Source organism: Phascolarctos cinereus, unplaced genomic scaffold (assembly GCF_003287225.1).
Source record: "Phascolarctos cinereus isolate Bilbo 61053 unplaced genomic scaffold, phaCin_HiC Scaffold_4;HRSCAF=312, whole genome shotgun sequence".
Lineage (NCBI taxonomy): Eukaryota > Metazoa > Chordata > Mammalia > Diprotodontia > Phascolarctidae > Phascolarctos > Phascolarctos cinereus.
The window spans coordinates 375,098,064-375,121,438 of NW_027555847.1; the positions used below are offsets into that span (position 1 = coordinate 375,098,064).

The window sequence follows — 23,375 nt, forward strand, 5'->3', positions numbered from 1 at the left end:
TGATGTTTCATATCTCCCATCCTTATGTCTTCATACTGGCTACCCTATGTGACTGAAACTTACTCCCTTCCTCACCTCTGTCTCTTGAAATCCCTTTACTTGGAGACTCAGATCAAACATCTTCTACATGAAGACTTTCTTGATCCCTCTCCATCCTGGTAGTTTGCTGCCTCTCAAAGCTACCTTATACTTATTTTGTATATATTCTTCATCATTCTATCCATCTATCTCTCCATCTATCCACCCATCTACCTGTCTATTTATTCATCTTTCTATCCATCTATCAACCTGTCTCTCTACTTGTCTATCTCTCTGTCCATGTCTGTTTATCTTTCTATCTATCCATCTAGCTAGCCATGTTGTCTCTCCCCTCTTTCACCACTGCCCCTCCCTCAGTAAAATGTAAATGCCTTACCAGTTCTGCTACAAATTTGCTAAGTGACCTTGGGCAAATTACTCTCTCTCTCTGGGCCTAAGTTTCCTCACCAAGGAGGAATTTTTGACTAAATGATCTCTAAGCTATCTTCAAGATCTAATAACTGATAAATTTGGATCTCTAAAATTTTAATGCTTATCTTAACCTCACATAAATTAGCTGCACTTCCATTTCTCCTCTCTCTCTTTCAGAAAAATATCAGGAAGCCAATAAGACTAGGAAAGCACCTACTGTTGTCTTGTGATTCCCAACTTTGACTTTCTAGCACCTGAAGATATCACCTACTATCTTCAAGAGTATCTTTAAAAAAAAAACCCTTTAAAACAAAATTAATTTTAATTCATTCCATTTTAAAAATAAATCTACGAAGACAGAAAGATCCCATGTACACCAAAATACTTATAGCAACAATTATTGTATAAGTAGCAAAGAACTGGAAACAAAGTAGATGCCCACTAAAGGGGGAATGTTGTAAACAAATTGTGGTCCATGAATGTAATGGAATATAACTGCACCTTATGAAATAATCCAAAGAAGGCTGAGAAACATTTGAAGATTCATGAATAGATGCAAAGGGAAGTCAGCAGAATCAGAAAAGCCATAGATGGGATGACTAAAACAATGTAAATGGAAAAATTACAACAAAAAATGAAACTGACGGCTATGTAGCAGTAATGACTAAGCTTGTCTTGAAGAAGAGATGAGAAGAATGCACCTTATTCTATTCTTTGCAGAGGCAGGGGACTAAGGGTGTGGGATGCTGTTTATGCAGTTCGACTCAATTGTTGTGATTGAATCTCTTTCTCCACCTCTCTTCCTCTCCTTTCCCTCTCCCTCTCTCTTCCCTCTCTATCTCATCTATCCTCCCTTCTTCCTTCTCCTCCTCCTCCTCTTCTTCTTCTTCTTCTTCTTCTTCTTCTTCTTCTTCTTTTCTCTCTCTCTCTCTCTCTCTCTCTCTCTCTCTCTCTCTCTTTCTCTCTCTCTCATTGTTTAGAAGTGATGGCTCTCTGGACACTGCTGGGAGGCAGATTTTGGCTCAATGTAATAACAAACCTGCTAACAATTAGAGCTGTCCAACAAGGGAAGGAGCTGACTGACTCACAAAGTAGTGAGCTCTCTGTATCACAGTATCCTGACAGAGGCTTGGGTTGGGCTAGATTATCTCATGACCACTATAGTACCAAGTTTCAGGTTTTATGTTTCTTTGAGTTTGAACTGGGCCACCTACAGAATACTGAACCTCAGACTCACTTTCTGCCCTGGGGCAATTATCCTAAAGTCCCTCAATTCACCACTCCTCCCAGCCTCCAAAGCCAATCAGGTTACAGAGGTAATAAGGGTTATCTCTCCCATAGATACAATGTAAGAGATTTGTGAGAACATACCAGCTGAGAGCTGTTAAAGATGCAATACTGATAAAGTGCCTAAACATTATTATTATTATTTCCTTCCTGGCTCTATTTTGACTCTTTCCAAGGTTTCAACTCCTCCTACATGCCACTTCGCAAATATATAACCCATTAATTTTAGTCTATTTGGCAAGCACACTGAAGTGAATCTGACTCCATCATCCTGCCTCAGGCTTAGGAGTAAACTCCCTCCTTTTCTCTGTAGGCAAAGTGTGAAAGGAAGGCAGAGGCAACCCATATTTACAAAGTACCTGACAGTTTTGTGTATTAAGTAAGAATTCTGGAGAACCTGATTCACTAAGGGAGATCCTATCAAATGGGACAATTTAAAACCTACAAACCTTTCACAGTCTATATTTACTTATGCAGTAGAATGTAAGATCCAATCAGTCAATAAACTTTTTTAAAGCACCTATTATATGCCAGGCAAGGCAGTGAGGGTGGTGCAGCAGATAGCATGCCAGGCCTGGAGTCAGGAAGACTCATCTTTGTGAGTTCAAATCTGGCTTCAGACACTTACTAGCTGTGTGTGACCCTGGGCAAGTCACTTAACCCTTTTGCTTGCCCAAGTTTCCTTATCTGCAAAATGAGAGGGAGAAGGAAATGGCAAACTACTTCAGTATCTTTGCCAAGAAAACCCCGAACAGGGTTACAAAGACTCGGATGTGACTGAAAAACAACTGAGTATGCCAGGCACTGCACTGAATACTGGTGATACAAAAAGAGACAAAAGACAGTCTCTGCCCTTGAGGAGTTTACAATCTACTAAGGAGAAAGAATGGCTTCTTCTCTTATCTACCTCCTCTGACATATCATAATACCTGGTGCCTCTCTTATTATACTCTTAGCAGTACACTCTTACCACCGTCCTATATCTCTTCTGTCCTAAACCTCTTGAGAAGGCTGTCTGAAATAAGCATCTCCCATTTCCTCTCTTCTCACGCCCTTCTTAACTCTCTACAATCTGGTTTCCAACCTCATTTTTCAACCGAAATTGTGCTCTCCAAAGTTACCACTGATGTCCTAATTTCAATCTTCACTCTTCTTGACCTCTCTGCTGCCTTGGACATTGCTGATCACACCCTTCTCCTCGATATTCTCTTCTCTCTAGGTTTTCAAGACACCACTCTCCTGGCTCTCCTCCCACCTGACAGTCACCTTTGCTGGATCCTCATCCAGATCACACTTTCCAACCATAGGTGTTCCACAGGGTTCTGACCTATGCCTTTTTTTCTTCTCCCTCTATACTACTTCAATTGGTGATCTCCTCTGCTCCCAGTGATTTAATTACAACCTCTATGTTGGCCATTCTTAAATCTACTTATCCTGCCCTAACTTCTGATCTTGCATCTACAACTGCTTTTCACGCATCTAGAACTGATTTCTTAAATTCAACATGGCCAAAATTGAACTGATCATTTTTCATCCTAAATCTTCCTCCACTTCCAAACTTCCCCATTACTGTCAAAGGCACATTCATCCTCCCAGTTCCCAGGCTCAAAACATAGGTGTTATCCTCGAGTCCTCACTATTCCTTACCCCTCATATCCAATCTGTTGTCAAGGTCTGTCCATTTCACCTTTGCACTATCTCTTGAATATGCCCTCTTCTCTCCTCGGACACCGCCACTACTGTCCCTTATCACCTGGACTATGTTTGCTGGTGGGTCTCTGCCTGTCCATCACATGTCTCTCCATTTCAATCCATCTTCAATTCAGCTACCAAAGTGATTTGCCTAAAGTACAGGCCTCACTGTGTGATATCCCCCCTCCTACTCAATAAACTCCAGGGCCTCCCTATCATCTTCAGAGTTAAACACAAAATCTTGTTTGGCATTCAAAGCTCTTCATAACCTACCCAACACTCCATGCCACCTTTCCAGTTTTCTTATACCTTACTCCCTGCCATGTACTCTTCAATCTTAGTGACACTATATTGCTGCTCCATGAACAACACATTCCATCTCTCAACTCCAGACGTTACATCTGGCTGTTTCTCATGCCTTGAAGGTTCTCATTCCTCACCATCTTCTACTGGTTTCCCTTGCTTTCTTCAAGTCCTTACCAAAATTTCACTTTCTATGGTAAGTGTTTCCTACCTCCTCTTAATTCCCACCTATTTATCCTATATGTACTTGTACCAGTAAAGATGTTTTTTAGACCCAAATGGAAGACTTTACTTTTATCTATACTGAATTTCTACTTCAATTCAGCCCAATATTTGAGACTGCTGAAATCTTAATCATCTATCAAATTCTATCACAGTTATTTGTGTATATGTCCCATCCTTTCCTAGACTATAATCTCTTAAAGAACAATGTCTCTTTTACACATCTTTTAATTCTGCCATAGTACCTAGCTAGCACAGTGTCTCACACATAAGTGTATGCTCAATAAATATTTCTGGAATACTTGTTTTAGTACTCTAAGAATCTGTGATTTTATCAATGCTGGCAATCCCTCTCTGCATCCCTGATACAGACAGCAAAAGATCTTCATGAGCTCCTTTAGCTGAAAAAAAATTCATGACTGGTTAGGCAAACTTCTGGCAATGATCCTCTCTAAACATAGTAAACTAGTCTTAGGGCAGCAGACACACATTCTGGACCCATACTGAAAGCCTTTCAAAGTTTGATTGAGCCTGTCAGAACCTGTGCTTCCCTGGTACAGCTTTCAAGAATTCAGGATTACTTCCACACCACAATGAGGCACCAGAGAATCAATTTAGGAGGACCATTTTTATACTGTGACTTATTTTATTTATTTCTGTACCTACCTCATCCATTCTACCAAACTATAATCTTCCTGAAGACAAAGACTATGCTTCATTTATCTTTATAGTCATCTCCAGTTCCTGATCTCTATCTTGCCACTGGACTCAGATGACCTTGGAGGACAGAGTGAGGCTGGTGACTCTGCACAGCTCTGCCTCACTTAAATCCAATTCACTTGCAAGTCAAGATACCACCTTTCTGATGTCATTGGTCCTTTTTGAGAATGAAGGACAAACCCCTGGAGCACCCAGTACGGTGTTTGTCACACAGTGGGGGCTTAGTTACCTGTTTCTTTAATTAAATTGATTAAATAGCATCCAAAACTCCTTTAAAACAAATATTAACAGAAAATTGTTACCTGGAATCATAATTATAAATATCTTCATCAGGGACCAAAACAGTTGAGTGGGTGAGTGGGAACAGAAGGGTGCAGCCACATCAAGAGAGGGGCAACGTGGTTCTCAGTTCTTCAAAAGTTCAGGGAAATGAAAGATTTGGGAAAGGGGCACTTTTTTCTGTCCCCTCCAGGGACAGAACCCTGTAGGTTATGGCACAGCTAGCAGCACAGAGGGAAGTATGTCTTCCTGGAAAGATGATATCCCAGGACAAAACTCAGTTCATCTTATGCTAGTTACAGCTTTCACCATGTCATAACATAGTCTCAAACAAGTAGGAAACTTGAAAAAAGATGGTATCTCTTCATGTAAGTATTCAGTAGAATGAGGGCTGAATGTGGAAGGCTAGACTTGGCATCAGTCAGCACTGTGTTCGAATTCTGACTTCCTATCTATGGGGTTTTGGCCAAGTCACTTCCCTTTTCTGGGCAAAGGTTTCCCCATATCTATAAAATGATGAGGCTGCACCAGAAGGCCTCCAAAAGTCTGTTCCAGCTCCAGATCTAAGATGCTATATCTCAGTAATTCTGAGGATGACTTCTTCAAGGGCTTAAGAATCTGTATTATACCAGCTGTGTGACCCTGGGCAAGTCACTTAACCCCATTGCCTAGCCAAAAAAAAAAAAAAGAATCTGTATTATAGTATAAGATCATTTATCTCAAGATCTATAAGTCATTAACAGGGAAAAGAAACAGGAGACTTGAAATACATTTAAACTGTTTTTTTAATTTCAAAAGTCTATTACAGATGCATTAAATAAATTTAGTTTTAATGAGGTAACTAAAAATCACTAATACTCTGTGGAGATAAAACAGACACTTTGCAGCCTGAGATTCCTAACCAGATCCCAGAAACCTATCTATGGGCATCTCAGCAAATCCCTTCCTCATTTCTCATCTGAGTTTCCAACTCCTTCTGCCCCTCCTCCTGCCTCCTGCCTCCTCCACAAAGCCCTACATCTACTTTTGGTCTTTTGTGGCTGCCCTGAAATGGCTCAAATAAAGCAGCATCAGACTAAAGAGTATGAGGTCCCTGGTTCAATGGCGGGTTTCCAAAGGCTGTTTCATGTTGCCTGTGGCTGGTTGGCTTTTGGTGCTAATGAGGTAATAAAGGGTAGAGCCATGATCTAAACCCAGGCCTTCAGACTCAAAATCCAAATTCAATACTTGGGAATAAAAGGATGAACAAAGCATACTCCCTGATGTAAAGAAACTTTCAGGCTAGTAGGGCCCAAAACTAGGTACCTATGAGAAAGGGGTCAGATGTGATAAATGCTAGGAGAGATGTGAGGGGTGGGGAAGAGGGAGGACAAGAGCTATTCTTCTTGCCCCACCCATGTTTGATAACAAACTCATCACCAGAGAAAAATCTGTGTGACCTCAGAAGGGGCTGGACCAGACAGATGACCTCTAATGTCCCTTCTATGATAACTAGAGTTCATTTCTCTGTAAAATTCTCAGTTTCCTCATCTGTAAAATTAGGTACTTGGGCTGGATGACCTCTAATGTTCCTTCTAGACTTAAATCCATGATCATAAGATCCTATAAATGGGCTTCACTTCTCTGGGCCTCAGTTTCTTCTTATGTAAAATGAGACAATTGGACCAAATAACCTCTAAATTCCCTTCTAGTGCTAATTCTTACAAAATGTTCATTAATTAAATGAATGAACTAGTAGAATCACTAAGCAGAACTGGCAGAATCACAGGCACAAAACCTGTTCCCTCAAGAGCCCCATCTTTTGTATGCTGGGGACAAATACCCCAAACTAGAATACCTGAGGATGTCAGGCTATATCATAGTATCCAGCATTTCTAGATGCTCACCTCAGCCTGGACAAATGCCAGGGAAGGAGACTTCCCATGACTGCTTAGATGTCTCTGTACAGATACATTCTAGAAACAGTGGGCTAGACTGTCTACCTTAAATCTGGAAGAGGTTTGAGGGATGACCCTCCCTACTGACCACGTTCACACGGATTTAGAGCTAGAAGGGACCTCAGAGCTCATCTCGTCCAACTTTCTCATTTTACAGATGAGGAAACTGAAGTCCAAGGAGAGTCGATGTCTTGACCTAGATGACAAATGAAATCAGTGGTAGAACCAGGACCAGAATCTAGGCCTCTTGGCTGAATTCTCCTTCCAGTGTTTTCATACCCCTAGGGGGCCCTGTTCAACCTTCAGGAATTGTCTGAAATGACACCAGATTTTGAGACAGAAGGAGAAAATGTTGAGCATCAATGTATACAGACAAAGAATCTCCATCTTGAATGGCCACCAAAAAAAGTTAGCTGTGGCTCAGGAAGGAATGTTCCAGAGTCTCTTGGGATATATGATTTCTTTACTTAGAATACTTACTTGGCTCCTTACCTGGAATTCAAAGCCCCTGCCTTTCTATATTTCAAGTCTTATTTCATAATACTTCCCTGCTCTCTGCATTGCACCCCAAACTAACCATCACTGCTTGTATTACCCAGCACTCAAATCATTATGCCTGCTTAAAATATTCACTATATCTGAAATGACCTACCTTCACTATCTCTGCCTGTTAGAGACTCCCTTCAAGGTCAAATTCAGATACCACTTCCTCCATAAAGCCTTCTATGTTTCTTCCAGTTGGGAACAACTTTTTCTTCCCTAGACTTACCATGTTAAATCTTTCTTTGCTTTCATATTCCATTTTGAATTATTTTATTATTACGTATTTGGATATGTGTCCTATCCTGCCTGTTACATTTTGACTTCCTAAAGAAAGGGATGGTGTCTTTAGTAATGTTTGTATCTTTTCCTCCAGTCTCCTATATGATCCTCGGCGCAAAGTATAATAAACATTTGCTGAATGAATAAAGAAAAACCTGTATAATACATGTTAAGTGGTTTAAAATGCTGAGATGTGCCTAAATTAAACAGTCACATTAATTCAACAAACACATGAGCACCTATTCTGTTTGCCTGCAAAAGTGAGTTGATATAATTACAGCATTCTGTGGGCTATTAAAGATACCTTCATCCCTTTCAAATCCATCCTGCAGCTCACATCAGTTCCCAGAACCTCTACCACATGGACCAAAGCACGAATCACTTCAGAGATTCATCCAGTTCCTCAGGGGAGTGAGTTTATGTCTCTAGCGTCCTATCTGTATAACTTAGAATATAAGCCCTGGGAGCAAAACCACATCTTCAACCTTTTGCTTTCCATTCCCAAGAAATGGGCAGGTGAAGATTTGTTTCGGGCAGCGCCTCTCCCCCTGCCTCTAGAGCTGTTTTCTAGCCTTCCCCCTCTGTGTCACTTCCCTCTTCTAGTGCCCTCTCGCACTGAGATATTTGGCTTGTGCTGATATGGAAACAGAATCATCAACTCACATGTGAGCAAGGCCTTACGTGGCAGCAAATTCAATTTCATCATTTTGCAGGTGAGCAAATTAAGACCAGGAGAAGACAAGGACTTTGGCTTGCCCAAGGTCATGAAGCTAAGTTAATGGCAAAGCTGGAACCCCAAATCAGATCTCCTGATTCTTAATCCAGTGCTCTCTCTACAATACTGTGTTTTTCCTTTGACTGGCAATAGTGACTAGCAGAGAACAAAGTCACGAGCTAAAGGGACAAAACTCTACAGGGAATGGCAGGCACCGTCAATTATAAAGCAATGTTGGGAGTGGGGGTGGAATACTGGAGCCTTGCCAAGAACATGGAAATCATGCCACTAGTTTAAATCATGGATGGCCCTGACAATTAGGGATTGCCTGTATGAGACTCGTGGGGACGATGGGAAAAAAATCACGCTGTTGTCCTATAGCCCTGTCTGATGCAGCCTCACTGTGGAGAAAGTCATGGATCTTGAGCTGGACAGTACCTTAGAGGTCACCTAGTCCAAATCCCTCATTTTACATATGAGGAAACTGAGGCCCCCAAAAGTGAAATGACTTATTCAAAGTCACACAAGTTAAGTGGCAGGGCCAGGAATCAAACCTAGGCCTTCTGATTCCAAAGCAAACACTCTATTATTTGGTTGACTGCGGATGTGGTGAGGGCAGGGCAACAGTCACCCCATGATGTGAATGTGAACCTGTCCTCTAACTCCTTTCCATAGTATCTCACTGATTCAGAAATGAATCTCACATCAGTAACCCATTCCCCTATCTGTTAAGAGTCCATTTCATTTTTTGTGATATTATTTGGCCTTCTGCATGTCCAACATCTTTAAGCTTTCATCTTTGAGAGACAGTTTATGATATACAGAGGTAAGGCTTCTGAGCTGAAATTCTTGTTATCCACACTGATTTCAAACCTCCTGAATAATAACCTACACAAGGGCCAAAATTTTAAACTCAAAAGCATACGGAAGTAATTACTGATAAATCAAAATAAATTAATAAAAAAATTTTTTAAATTATACCTATTATACAGGTCCAATAGTCAAGATATAGAGGGAATCAACATATATTTGCATATATACATATATTATACATATAGGTACCTATGCATATACATAGACCAGAGCCACTCCCTAAAGGACAGGTGGTCAAAGACTATGAACAAACAGTTCTCAAAAGAAGAAATGTATGCTATTAACAACCTTATGAAGGATTGCTCCAAATCACTGATGACAGAAAAATTAAAGATGAAAACAGCTCTGAGGTTTTATATCACACTCAGAAAATTTGCAAAGATGACAACAGATGGAAATAGTCAATGCTGGAGCAGTTGTGGGAAGACAGGCATTCCTAGAATGGCTGTGAATTGGTATAACCATTCTGGGAAGCAATTTGGAATTATGCTTTTAACAATGAATAAAATGTCCATATCCTTTGTCCCAGAGATCCCATTTCTAGGCATATACCTCCAAAGAAGTCAAAGACAAAATAAAGATCCTATATATGCCAAAATATTCATAGCAGTACTATTAGCGGTGGCAAAGAGCTAGAAACAAAGTACGTATTCATCAATTGGAAAGTGGGTAAACAAATGGTGGCATGTGAATGTAATGGAATGTTTCTGAACTTTTAGAAATTATGACTATGAAAATACAGAGCAGCATAGGAAGATTTACTATGAACTGATGCAGAATGAAGAACCAGGAAAATAACATACAAAATAACTACAATAAAGTAAATGAAAATAAGATAAAGGTGAAACTGAATGCTGCATAATTATAATGGCCAAGCTTAGCCAGGAAGAAGAATTGAGAAAATCAATCTACCTCTCCTCTTGGTAGAGGTGGAGGACTATGGGTGTGGAATATTGTATATGCCATTCAGACACACCTAATGTGTTACATGGTTTTGCTGAAGTGCTTTTTTCCCTCTTTCTTTAAAAATCTTTGTCATAAGAGAAAATTCTCCTGGTAGGAAAAAGGTAGAGATATATTTGGAAATAAAGGTGATGTAAAAAACAAAATACATCAACGAAAAATTAGATCAAAATAGTAAAAATTATGCAAACATGGGCAGAAATTGGAATGTTCCCTATGTTCCCCTGCACCTCCCTCCTTGCCCCCAGAAAGATACAGGTCCTCAATGAAGATAAACATAAATACACACTCTAATAAATACTTAAACAGGAATAAATACCATCCAGTTCCTAATGTGTTCAAGAACATGGATTCTCTCACATGCTACTTTTGTGACCTCTTCACTGGGCCAGCCCTAATATGAACTATCTCTGCAAATCCCCAAAGAACATATAAAAGATGACTGGATTCTTTGCTATAATGACCAAAATCATGATGCCTCCCCTGACTTTTTTCCCCTAAGGAGACTGTGTAAGGGATGGAGGTAGAGAGGCATTTTTCCTCCCATCCCTTCAACATGCTCCCAACAATACTAATCCAAGGCAACATGTTTTTATTAAACACTTGTCATGTTCAACGTACTGTCCTTGGGTGGTTAGAAAACAAAGACAAGAGTTTAGACAAGAGTGAAAGGATTCAGCAACAGGGCAGGTAGGATCCTATGGGCTAAGATTCTGAAAGGGAATGGAAGAGCTCTCCAGAACGAAATCCCAAAGGCACAGTCATGATGTAAAGAAAAGGAGGAAGTCTCTAAAGAGACTCCTATGGCTACTACCAAGAGTTTAGAGATATGGGACATGTATGAGACATGGAGTGAAGGGCTAAGTAACTGAGGACATGAACAGGAATGATAAAGTCTGATAAGAGTAGTGTATCAAGAAGGCCAAAGCCCAATACGAAGGCCCAAAAAAGGGCTTTTGCAAAACAAATAAAAACCAAAAAAGCCCAATGTTATTATAGACAAGAATGAAGATCAAGGAAAGAAGATCCCTGCTTGGAGCTCATGGGAAGATAACTGATAATAGGCATAACTACTCAACTCCAATTTTGCTTTTCTTTTCTTTACTGAAGAAGAAAAATATTCAGATTGGAAAGCAATCAAAGACAGTGTCGGAAGGGACTTTATGGGCATCTGAGTCCAAGCCCTTCATTTTACAGATGAGGAAACTGAAGGCTGGAAAAGCTAAGTTACTGGCTTAAGGATCACATAGCAGTAAATGATGAGGCCAGATTTAATAGCATCCTAAGTCCATGTCCTGCATGGAAATTTCTATGTCACTCTGGCTTCTTCTAAGAGCAGAATAGGGAACTGAAACCCAAAAGAGGTGAGGAAATGGTAACAGAGCTATCTGCCCTCAATGACTTGAAGTCATCAAAGACAAAATGAAGATGAAGATGAAGGCAAGTAATTTAGAAAGAATACAAAACTACGACATAGTCCTGAAAGAATTATGTCAGGAACAACAACAGCAAAAAAAAAAAATTCAAAACAAGGTGAGTCCGGCAGGAAATTCTGAGAACAATGAAGTGCTTTTAAATAGGTGTGGAAAAGATAGAAGATAGTTGCTTAAAGTGTCTCAGAAGATATTAGACAAGGGATAGAAGGTAGAAGTACTCAATTCTTATTTCTTTTCTGTTTTCTTAGCTAAGGAGACTATCTTTGGACTGGAAAGGACAAAACAAAAATGGCTAATAGGGAACAGAATCCTAAAATAAATAGGAAGATATGAGATGAGCTCTCAAGTAACAAGCCTCAGATGAATCACATCTGAGACTATATCAGAATCACAGAATGACAGCATTTGAGAATTGAAATACATCTCAGCAGTCATCAGATTCAACACAAAAAAGGAAGCCCCACCGTAACACACCCAGCAAACAGTCATCCAGCTTCTGTTTGGAAGCATTTCACTTTTGGATGGCTCTAATTATTAGTAAGTTGGGGTTTCCCCCCTGATATCAAGTCCAAATTTTCTTCTTTTCAACTTCCACCATTCAACTCCCAACTAAAATTCTACCTCCTACAGGCAGCCTTTCGCGGTCCCCCTTACTATTAGTGCCTTCCTTCTGTTGATTATCCCCAATTTATCCTGTATACATCTTGTTTGTACATAGTTTTTTGCATGTTGTCTTCCTCGTTAGACCATGAGTTTCACAAAAGCAGGGACTATCTTTTGTCTGGCATATATTAGGTGCTTAATAAGTGTTTGTTGACTGACTGGCTTCTGATTCTGTCCTCTGAAGCCAAACAGAATAAGTCTAATCCCTCCTCCATATGAGAGCCCTTCATACACTTGAAGGCAGCTATCATGTTCCCCAAATGTTTTTTTCCCCAGGCTAAACATGACCAGTTCCTTCAACTAATTCTTACATGTCACAAAATTAAGGCTCTTCACCAACCCATTTCCCTCCTTTAGATATTTTCCAACATAATAATAACAATGTCCTTCTTAAACCATGAAGTCTAGAAGTGAACATAGCACTTCAGATGAGGTCTGACAAAGGCTAAATTCGAATCATATTATCACTTCCCTAGAAGCTATATAGACCAAGACTGCATTAACTTATTTGGCTGCTACATCACCCTACTGATTCATATTGAACTTTCATTTGCCTAAAACCCCCAGGTCCTTTTCAAAACCACTACTGTCTTCCCATGCCTCTCCTATCTTGCATTTCTGAAGTTGATTTTTTGGACCTAAGTACAAAACTTGATATTTATCCCTATTGGATTTTTAACTTATTAGATTCAATCCAATGTTCTAATCTGTGAAGATCCTTTTGGAGCCTGACTCTGTCATCCTGTAAGTTGGATAACCCTTCTAGCTTTGCATCATCTTCAAATTTGATGTGAGCATATACAATCCATGATTTTATTGAAGTCATTGATAAAAATGCTAAATAATCCAGGGCTAAGCACAGATTCCTGGCGGACTTTACTAGAGATCTTCACATATAATTGCACAACCACTGTCACTGATCTCTAAAAGACTGGAAAATGGAAGAAGGCAATTGTCCTGATTTTCAAAAACGGGAAAAGAGTGAAGATGTAAACTACATGCCACATTGCTTGACTTCAATTCCTCACAAAATTCTATATTAACCAGATGGTTAGTGAAAAATAAGAAAAGAAGCAATGATCACAAGCTTCTATATCATGTCTTCCTCAAGAATTTAATAGATCATACCAGACTACCTTAATTTCATTCTTTTGGGAGGGAGGGGAGAAGGGATGTGAGAAAGCAGGCAGGATTATTATACTAGTAGATCAGGAGGGAGTCATAACTATAGTTTATATCTAGTTCACCTAGATTTTAGAAAAGCATTTGGCAAAGTCTACCATTCGAGTCTTGTGCATAAGATGGAGGGATGTAGGGTAGGCAAGAGTATTTTAGTATTTAGAACTGTTTGAATCATTGGACCAAAATAATATTCACTAATTTTATGTTAAATTGGAAAGGAATCTCTACTGGAATGTCCCAAAGATTTTTTTCTTGGCCCTAAGCTGTTTAACATTTTTACCAATTATTTAGATAACAGCATACATGGCATGGTTATCAAATTTGCAGATAATGAGAATGAGATCAGGTTTCTTTCATAATTCTGTCTGAAGGAAAGGGTTCTTAACTAAACCAGGAATAGAGAAGACCACAAAAGATAAACAGACAGCTCTGACTACACAGAATTAAAGTTTTTGAACAAATAAAATCAAGGAAGATAGAAACAGAAAAGATGTTAACTGTTGGAAAAATATTTGTGCCAAATATCACCAATAAAAGTCCAATATCCAAAACATATAGGGAATTGACACAAATCTGTAACATCAAGTGCTAGTCCTCAAAGGAGGAAAAAAAAAGCATAGTATAATAGCTTTTAAAAGAATCACTGAAAATTATAAATGATGCTCTGAAAACATACTTCAAATGACTAAGTAAGTTAAATACAAATTTTACAAGATCTGAGGTTTCAATTCACAGGATGAAAATTGGCAAAGATAGCAAAAAATGGGAACAAGTAACATTAGATAATCTTGTGAAGACAGGTGTACTAATACGCTGTTGGCAGAGCTGAGAAGTGGTCCCAAGCATTCTGGATTATCAATTTAGGGTTATGTAAGAAAAGCGAATACACTGTCCTTACCCTTACTCAGTGACCCCACTCTTGAGCACACAGAAATCAAAGATACAATCAAAGGCCCAATATGTACTTAAACATTCATAGTAGTGCTCTTCCTCATAGTAAAGAACTGTAAACAAAGCAGGTGCCTATCAGTTGGGGAATGGCTAAAAAAAGCAACCCTAAGTTATAAAAATGTGATTGAATATTACTGTATAGCAAGAAATGATAAATATGAGAAATTCAGAGAGACAGGAAGAAATGTATGAACTGATTCGGAGAGAAGCAAATAAAACAATATACACATGTAAATGGGATGATCAACAAAACAGAAAGCAAAACTATGTAATTGGAAAAACAACGAAGGTCCCATAGAAAAAATAAAGAAATATTCCTTCTCTTCCTCCCTACCTCCATCCCCCACAGAGGAGAGGATTCTAAGGGCAGTATATTGTGAACACTAGTAGATGTTGTCACTATATCAAATGTTTTTGCTGAATTACTTTCCTTTGTTAAAAGGAGAGATTTAGTCTGGAGGAAACTGAAATGGCTGTAATGCTAAGACAAATGACATCAATAAAATGTACTTTTTTGGGGGATGAGTGAGGAAGATTGGCTCATTCTATCTTGCTCAGGCTAGATCAGCACAAAGGTTTGGTTTTCTCCATTTCTGATTCGGTCTGATTAGTCTTTCCTTAGGCAAATTGGTTCCCCCACCCTTGATTCCCCAGTGGAGGGGAGGGGAGTACTCATATTTTTGCTGAACTTTGTGCAATCATTTTTAGTTCTACTGCACATCAGAACTCTTGACCTCAAACAATCCACCAGCTTCTGCCTGCCCAGTAGCAGGGATTATAGGCAATTGCTACTGTCCCCTAGTTTCTTTTTTCACCATACTGAATTTTTTTTTCAGATGACATACCTAAACCTACACATTAGATAACAAAGTCAGATTCAAAAGATCCTGACTATGAAATTTTATTGAGGTAAATGTCTATGTGATTTCAAAAATCTATTTCGTAAGTATAAAATAGGGGATGCAGAGCTACATGTAAGGATGTCTGAAAAAAATGATCTTAGGGTGTTAGTGGACTGCAAGTTCAATATGAGTCAATAATGTGGATAGGAGATAGGGCTAGAGACTGAACCTGTAATTTCATGGGGGTTGGGGGGACTACTAGATGAATAAAGTCCCCTCTCCCAATGTAGGTTGGTGCTTTCTATGTAACTTGTAGCTCTAGAGAGTTGCCTAGATCACTGTTAGGTGGCTTACCCAGGGTCACATAGCCAGGATATGTTAAGAGGCCAAACCTGAATTCAGGCCTTGAGGGCTCCGAGACTAGCTCTTTAGACACTATACCAATAGTAATGATATGACAGCTTAAAAAGGATTTAGGAGGATTTAATCATCTTAATGTTCTCTGCTATAGTCAAGCCACTTCTGAAATACTGTGCTCAAGTATGAGTGGCGAGGTTTAGGAAGGACATTGTTAATAGTGGAGAAGATCCAGAGGAAGGGCCCCCAGTGGTAGGACCCTGAGATCAATTCTTATTGAGGACTAACTGAAGAAAATAGGAGCAGTTCAAATGGAGAAAAAATTACCGAGGGAGGATGTGATCTTTAACTATTAAAGGGTTGTCAGATGGAAAAGGGAGTTGACTTATTCAGCAGAGACAAAGACAGGAAAATCTAAGAGGTGAGGGTGGAACCTGCCTAAGGTTGACTAAAGCCAATGGAAAAGGCTGCCTCCAGAGGGGGAGGGTTTCTCCTCACTACAGCTCTACAAGCCAAGGATGGATGGTCATATGTCATATAGACTGAAGAACAGATTCTCATTCAGGTAAGGTTCCAGCAAGTAGCCTCTAAGCTCCCTTCAGGCTTAGAGTTTCTCTTTGTCCTTAAGTATTTCTGCTTTCAGTTGCCCAAAGAATTACACTGTCTTGCTTATAAAATGAAATCTATACAATGTAGTCCAGAAAGATCAAAGGAGATCCTATTTAGCAAGGCTTTTTTTTTCTTTTTTTATTTCTGGGCTCTTCTCTACTTGTGGTCTTGTGGTCTTTATGGTCTTTATGCTGAAAAAAATTCACCTGAAATCTCTAAATGTCATGATACCACCCCTCATGTTTGACAGAGCACATCTCTCAGCTATATTCAAGTAGCCCATGCAGAATTTTTGAGTAACAAAGTAGCAGAAGATGATCAAGATAAGAAGTGTGTGGCTTAAGGAAATATTTAGCCTAGAAAGCAGAATACTTAGAAGTGGCATCATCATCATTATAGCTAGCATTTATATAGAACCTACTATGTGCCAAGGACACCCTAAGTGGCACAGTGAATAAAGAGCCAGGTCTGGAGTCAGGAGACATGAGTTCAAATCTGGCCTCAGACACTTACTAGCTGTGTGACCCTGGGCAAGTCACTTAACCCTGTTTGCCTCAGTTCTTCAGCTGCAAAATGAGCTGGAGAAGGAAATGGCAAAACACTCCATTATCTCTGCCAAGAAAACACTAAATGAGGTCACAGAGTCATACATCAATGAACCAACTCAGCATCAACAAAAAAACCCTAAGTGTCAGGCTCTGTGCTATGTGCTTTACAAATATATTTCATTTGAACCCTTGGGAGGCTGGAACTATTATTATCTTCATTTTACAGCTGAGGAAACTGAGGTAAACAGAGGTTAAGTGACTCTCCTCTTCTCTCAGAAGGGCTGTCATAGGGAAGAGGAAGTAGATTCCTTCTGTCACAGCTCCAGGGAACCGAGCTAAGACCAACGCTTGTCAATTAGATGGAGGTGGATTGGGGCTCTCCAGTAAGAAGTACCTTCTAATAACCAGAGCTGCCAAACAACAGATTCTGGGTACCTTCACAGGAGAATGGGCTGCTTTGTGAGATGGTGAACTCTCTGTCACTAGAAGGACTGAAGCAGAAGATGGATGATTTCTTGTCTGTCAGGGAGGCTGAAGAAAATAGCCTCTTCAATTAGATTCTAGGAGTCTACAACTTCTGTAAGCAATTTGCAATTGTTACAATTAAAGGGAAGGGGGGGGGACAAGAGAAAGAAACCAAACTAATGGATCCTAGGATTCTTAGTCTTAGAGGATAAAATGGGAAATGTGAGTATGGCAGAAAACTGACATGGAGAAGGAGGAGGATGATATTTATTCCTGTCTTTCAGATGAAGAAACTGAGGCACAGAAAGGTTTAGTGAAATAGTTACACAGTCTGATTTAGAAACTTGGTACCCTGGCTCTGAGTCTAGTGTTCCATCTACACCGTTTCACAGGGAGTGGGATCGGATATTGATATACACAAATACTACAAAGCACACAGAGATAACTGCATATTGACAGCTTGTTGGGTACTACATGGGCCACGGAATCCATGGCAGGTAACAGTGAGAAGGAGACACATCTTTTTACAAAAATTCTCATAATGTAAGTTAGCAATGGGAACTTTTCCTTGAGAAACATACCCCTGGAGTTGAAAATGGTTTATGGGGTTACAACATAGTGCCATGGAATTCATGTAGATACAGCCAATTTTAGCTTTTATCATTGGCAACTTTAAGATTACTAAGTTTTCTGTGGTTGGGGTTTTTTGGTCTTCCCTTTTTCTCCCTAACTCACTATGATGAACTAGAATCCCTATATCAGAAATGCACTTACAGAAAGGTGAACTAAGTCAGGAAAAGGCAGCCTTAAGTCCATGGTTTAGTGACAACTGTAAAAAATGATACTGATTGTGGTGCTTCACTCCCAAACTACAGCAGTACCCTAATCTAGCTAAAATCTGTTACAAAACTCACCTCCTTCAGGAAGCCTTCTCTGATCAAACTCACACTGTCCCTAAAACTCTCCCTCCCAAAACAGACACAGACAGACAGACACATGTATAATGACTTTAATCTGCATCCCCATGCCACTATACATTCCATCCATAGCAGATTATGCTGTCCTTTTCTCCCTGTATCATTCTCAGCAGTCTTAAGGGAAAGAAAACCCCAAATGAAGGCCCAAGAGTGGCTAGATAATATTTCCAAGATCACAGAGTGAGTCAGCAGTGAAGCTAAGAGCTGGCCAATTCCAACCCTTTCTATTCCAGTCCCCATGGCCTCTCTCACAAAGCAGCAGTACATTAGTTTATTACATTATCAAGCAATAAAGAAATTCTGCTCTGTTCAGAGCTTTCACACAGGCTGAACTTCACACATCTTTAAATCCTTTGCTCTCAAATCCACTGTTTCAGGTTCTCCCTCCATCTGGACTACTTTTCCCCTTCACCAATTTCATGTTTTGAATTTCAATAAATAAATAAGCTTATTTATGAGAAGGGGCAACAACCTGGGCTTTGGCTACCATGAACACAGGCTGTCAGGGGCCATAGAACTGAATTTTACAATGGAAAACTCAAGAGATTTAAATATAGACATATAGCAACTGTCACAGAAACTCCCAGAGGCAACCTTTGAAAACATAGGTTTCTATGTCAAAGCTAACATGTACATTGATTGTACCACTTTTTTCACAGATATACCCACGTGTCTGTAACTTGACTAACCCAACTAACTGTTTTTCCAACTAACCAGTTTTCTGCCCTAAATGCCCTGCCTGAGGGGAAAAACATAACTTGTGAAAAGGCACTGAGAAAAAGGGATGGAAAGCCATATGTGACGAACAGCAAGTATGCCGGTTTGACTGGAACACACTAGGTATGAAGAGGAGTAAGTAATATGTAATTAAACTGGAAATGCTGGCTGGAGTCAGATTGCAAAGGGCCTTCAATGCCAAAAAAGTTTGTATCTGATCCCACAGCCACTATAGTTTCTTGAGCAAGGAGGCGACATGGTCAAACAGCCAATTTAGAAATATTAATTTGGAAGATGTGTGAATTATATATTGAGGAAAAGAAAGATCTTAGAGGCAAAGCCACCAATTAAGAGGTTATTCCAGTGGTCCAGGAGAGAGGTACTGAGGGCCTGCAATAGGGTGGTAGCCATGTGAGTAGAAAGAAGGGGAAGAATGTGAGATATGTTCTAGAGATAGAATTGCCAGGTCTTATCAATTATTTGGATATGAGAGGTGAGAGAGGAGAAGGGACAGGATGAATACGAGGTTGTAAACTTGGGTGACTTGGAAGAATAGTGGTACCTTTGACAGAAATATGGAAGTTCTGAAGAAGGGTGGGTTAGGGGAGAAAGGTAATGAGGTTTGCTTTGGACATGTTGAGATTGAGATAGCAAAACAGATTTAGTTGCTAAGATCCTAGGGGCAGGTGATGAAGCAGGGCTGGAGCTCAGGAAGAATAAGAGAGTCAGCAAGACTGTACCTTCTCTGTCCACTACTGTTCTTAATCTAATGGCTATTATTTAATTGACCTAATTAGAGGATATAAGCATAGCTAGAGTATGAGGGAAACATTTTGATCATTAACCTTAGAAACAAAAGAATTAATACAAGCATAACTAATTATGTTTGTTACTAGGTTGAACATCGTTCAACATATAATGAAAACAGCAGGCTTCAGTTAAACAGATAAACCACTAGGTTGAGAACAGGAGTCACTTTCGTCTCATTGTCTTTTCACATAGAAAACTAAGCAGATGTTAACTTATGTAAGTGGTATAATTCACTTTACACAATAAATGTGCCTATATTTTTATGGAAATCGAATTTGATGGTAAATTCTACAAGGGATTTCAGGATTTAAAGGAAATCTATAATTCTTCTGTAAAGTGGGTAATCTTCCTAAGTATTGTCAAAATTGATATGTATATCAATTCTGCCACTTCTATCTTGCATGCATGCGCCTGTACGGAACTTGACTAACCCACCTAACTATACAGTCCTTCCGGTTTTCTGGCCCAAATGCCCAGCCTGAAGCGAAAAAGCAAAGCTCGAAGAGACAGAAGCGGGGACCTCGGAGGGTCTCCATTTCCCGGGTCGCTCTCATCCACATGGGCTCAGGCTCGGCGCTGCAGAGGCAGCCGCCACGCCACTGCTGTGTCACTCTCTCAGCCTTGAGTTCTGCTCTTACGTGGCTGGTCCAGTAGCTTCCTTCCTTCCCTCCTCTGGCCCCCTAACCCCGGAGCTAATCATTCCCCGTCTAGGGCAAGAAGAGCCAGCAGATTCGGGTCCAGGAGCAGGGGGAGGAGGGTCCACTCTTACATCGCAGCAGGGAGGGAGGGGTGCGACAGCTCTGATCTCCGCCAGGAGGGTGAAGTAAGGGCTGCTCAGCCACAGTTTAGCCCCCTAACCACAAACACACTCACTCCAATGCTATTCAGTTTCATACATCCTCAACACAACATCCCCCTTGGCTAGGGCAGGCTACCCCAGGCTGCAGAGGGGGACAGCGCCTGGATAAGGTGGGCTGGGCTACGCAGAACTGAGGGGCCAGTGAATGGGTTGATTCATGCCAGGCTCTGCTTGAGGCACTAGCGCTCTCAGGCCCGGGAGTGCGCGATTACATACTGTGTTGGTGCAAGGGTCAAACCAATCACGACTGGGAGGAGTTGTCACACTGGCACCCGAGCGCGTGCCCGCGGGGCTCCAGACAGCACCCCCCCACACCTTACACCCCTACCCCACCCCCTTTCCACAGCGGGCTCCTCGGGCTAGGGAACACGCTGTGGTTACATCGTGTGTATCCACTGTGTCTCTCCTTGCATGCACATTAGCTGTGACAGAGATAAACGAAATGCACCTCTCTCCCTGAAAACCACTATGAACTCTTTCTCCTCTCTAACGAATTTGTTCACCTAGGGATACACATGCTGCATAATGGGGGTGTGGGTAAACATAACTCGTCTAATGAGGCTCTTGTTAATGTATTTGAAGGAGAGCCTGCTTTTTCTTGTTTCAAGTGTTAATACGTTCCTAATTGGATCGCACACTCCTTATTACAATCCCCCCCCCTTTACTGGTGTGCATAGAAACACCTAAAAGGGGGAAGGATATCGTTAATTAAGGGTAATAGGATGCACTTTGCTGCCAACCAGGCCCCTTCCTCCACCCCACCTCAAGCTCTCAACCCCTAGACGCCAATCTCTAGGGGAAGCGCACAAGCCTAAAATTCAATTGAGCCAAACACTGGTAAATTGGGAAGGTTCCTAGTTCCAAAAGAAAGGAATTTGCATCAAACGGTCCTATGTGGACCAGATTAAGCATAAATATAAACAAAGCAGGAGGTCTCCAGGGACAGGCATCAATCAGCACAAAAGCTCCCTACCTCCACTCTTTTTGGAACCTCAAGATCTGAGTCATTCATCACCCTCCAGACCTCTCTCGTTTTCTTCCCTCCACTACCCCTAAACCCCCTCCCCCAGTCTCTAACCAAAGAAGGAAGGCTGGACTGTATGATGGCGATTTATCTAATTATCATTATTGATTGACTAATCTATTAATACGTAACACACAGTGGTCGTGTCAAGACAGTCACCACAGGGAGCTCTGTCTCGCCTCTTCTCTACTCCCAGCCCATCAACTAGGAACCTGCTCCTTGTGTCTCATTTCTCCAGGACAAGGCTATATGGCAACGATGCAAATCAAAATAAAATAAATGGCAACCCCCGTGCAGGACGCCAAAGACTCTGAATTCAGAGTGCAATTCATGGACTCGGCTTCCTTCTCGCCCGCCCCCTTCCCTTTTAAAAACCCAGCGCACCCAGTGGATTCCCCGCGGAGGGAGCTGCAGTCTAGACGACGTGCAATCGATCCACAGACACATCCATCCACCCGCGAGAACGAGATGGAGAAGGGGAGCACTTACACACATATACACAAGCACACGGAGGAAGAAAGAAAAGCAGATTTGAAAATAAACTCCCCGTGACTTAGGGGGGCAGTGGGGGAAGCCAGCGCCCGTCACTTAGCCGTGGCCCCCTCCCCCCATCCGCCACCCCTTATCCCACCCACCCCCTCATACCTCAGGATCAAGGAGCCCGAAACAGCTGCAAGTTTGGCATTAACACGGCAACTGCACGATGCAGCAGAAGCGGGTTCCAAAACAAAAGACGGGCGAAAAGGGAGAGAAATCACGCTGCCTCCCTCCCTCCCTTTGGGTCCTAACCCAACACATGACAGCGGCTACACAGCGCGGTCCACAGACTGCCAAGGCTCCCCCTACCTTAAGCGCACCCCCACCCCAGCTTTTCCTTCGCCCTCCTCCGGGAGGCTCAAGGAACCCATCCCTCCTCCACTAGACAAGGCAAGGCAAAACTAGGCAAGGACCCCACGACCCCCACCCCAAGCAACCCTGGGGGCGAGGGCTCCCCGGGTCCCCAGTTGCCCAGGAAGAAGAGGTGGATAACCGGGCGAGGTTTTGTTTCTGTTTTGGTTTTCCTCAAGTCCATTTGCATTCTCAAGCACAGCACCTAGTCCTCGTCCTCGTCCTCGTCCTCCTCCTCCTCCCCACCCCGAGGTCCTGGGGGCCACACCCCACGAGATGGAACGGGTCGGGCAGGAGACGCTTACCTCGGTTTCCCTGACTGCAGCTCCAAGCCCGAGTTGGAAAGGAAGAGGGAGGGAAGGGGAAGGGAGGGAGGGAGGGAGGGAGGGAGGGAGAGAGAGAGAGAGAGAGAGAGAGGCTCCGGAGATCAGATTCCTGCCTTTAATTTCATGGGTCCCGGCCCGATGGGGTGGGGGGTGAGGGTTTGGGTGCAGTGTAGAGGAGGAGAAGAGGGGAGGGAGGGAGGGAAGGGAAAGAGGGAGGGAGGGATGGGTGGGGGAGGGGGTGAAGGAAGAAGGAGGAAAAAAAAAAGGATCCCTGCTCTGACACAGGGAAAGAAAATGCAGGCGGGTGACGTTCCGGCCCCTCCTTCCCCACCGGCCACGTGCAAAGGCTTGAAAGGGAAGAGGAGCGCCGGGTGCCTGCTGGGAAATGTAGTCCGGCTTTCTTTCGCGGGATACAGGGCCCTGCATGCGCGGGGAGGCTGCCGAGCCGACCCGGGCTC

The 23,375-nt window shown here is 41.7% G+C and overlaps 1 protein-coding gene across 7 annotated transcripts in view; it reads right to left on the bottom strand.

Annotated features, from left to right (window-relative positions):
• Window positions 1-23,154, bottom strand: part of CTIF (cap binding complex dependent translation initiation factor) — a 479,887-nt gene extending 456,733 nt beyond the window's left edge. For 2 of the 7 annotated variants that reach the window (XM_078153267.1, XM_078153266.1), the window contains exon 1: window positions 22,897-23,150. The gene's annotated coding sequence lies outside the window, so the exon portion shown is untranslated. Of the gene's footprint in view, window positions 1-22,896 lie in introns of all 7 variants that reach the window. The other 5 variants (XM_078153268.1, XM_078153265.1, XM_020985811.2 and 2 more) reach the window with 5 other exon arrangements.
• Window positions 23,155-23,375: the final 221 nt, after the last annotated feature.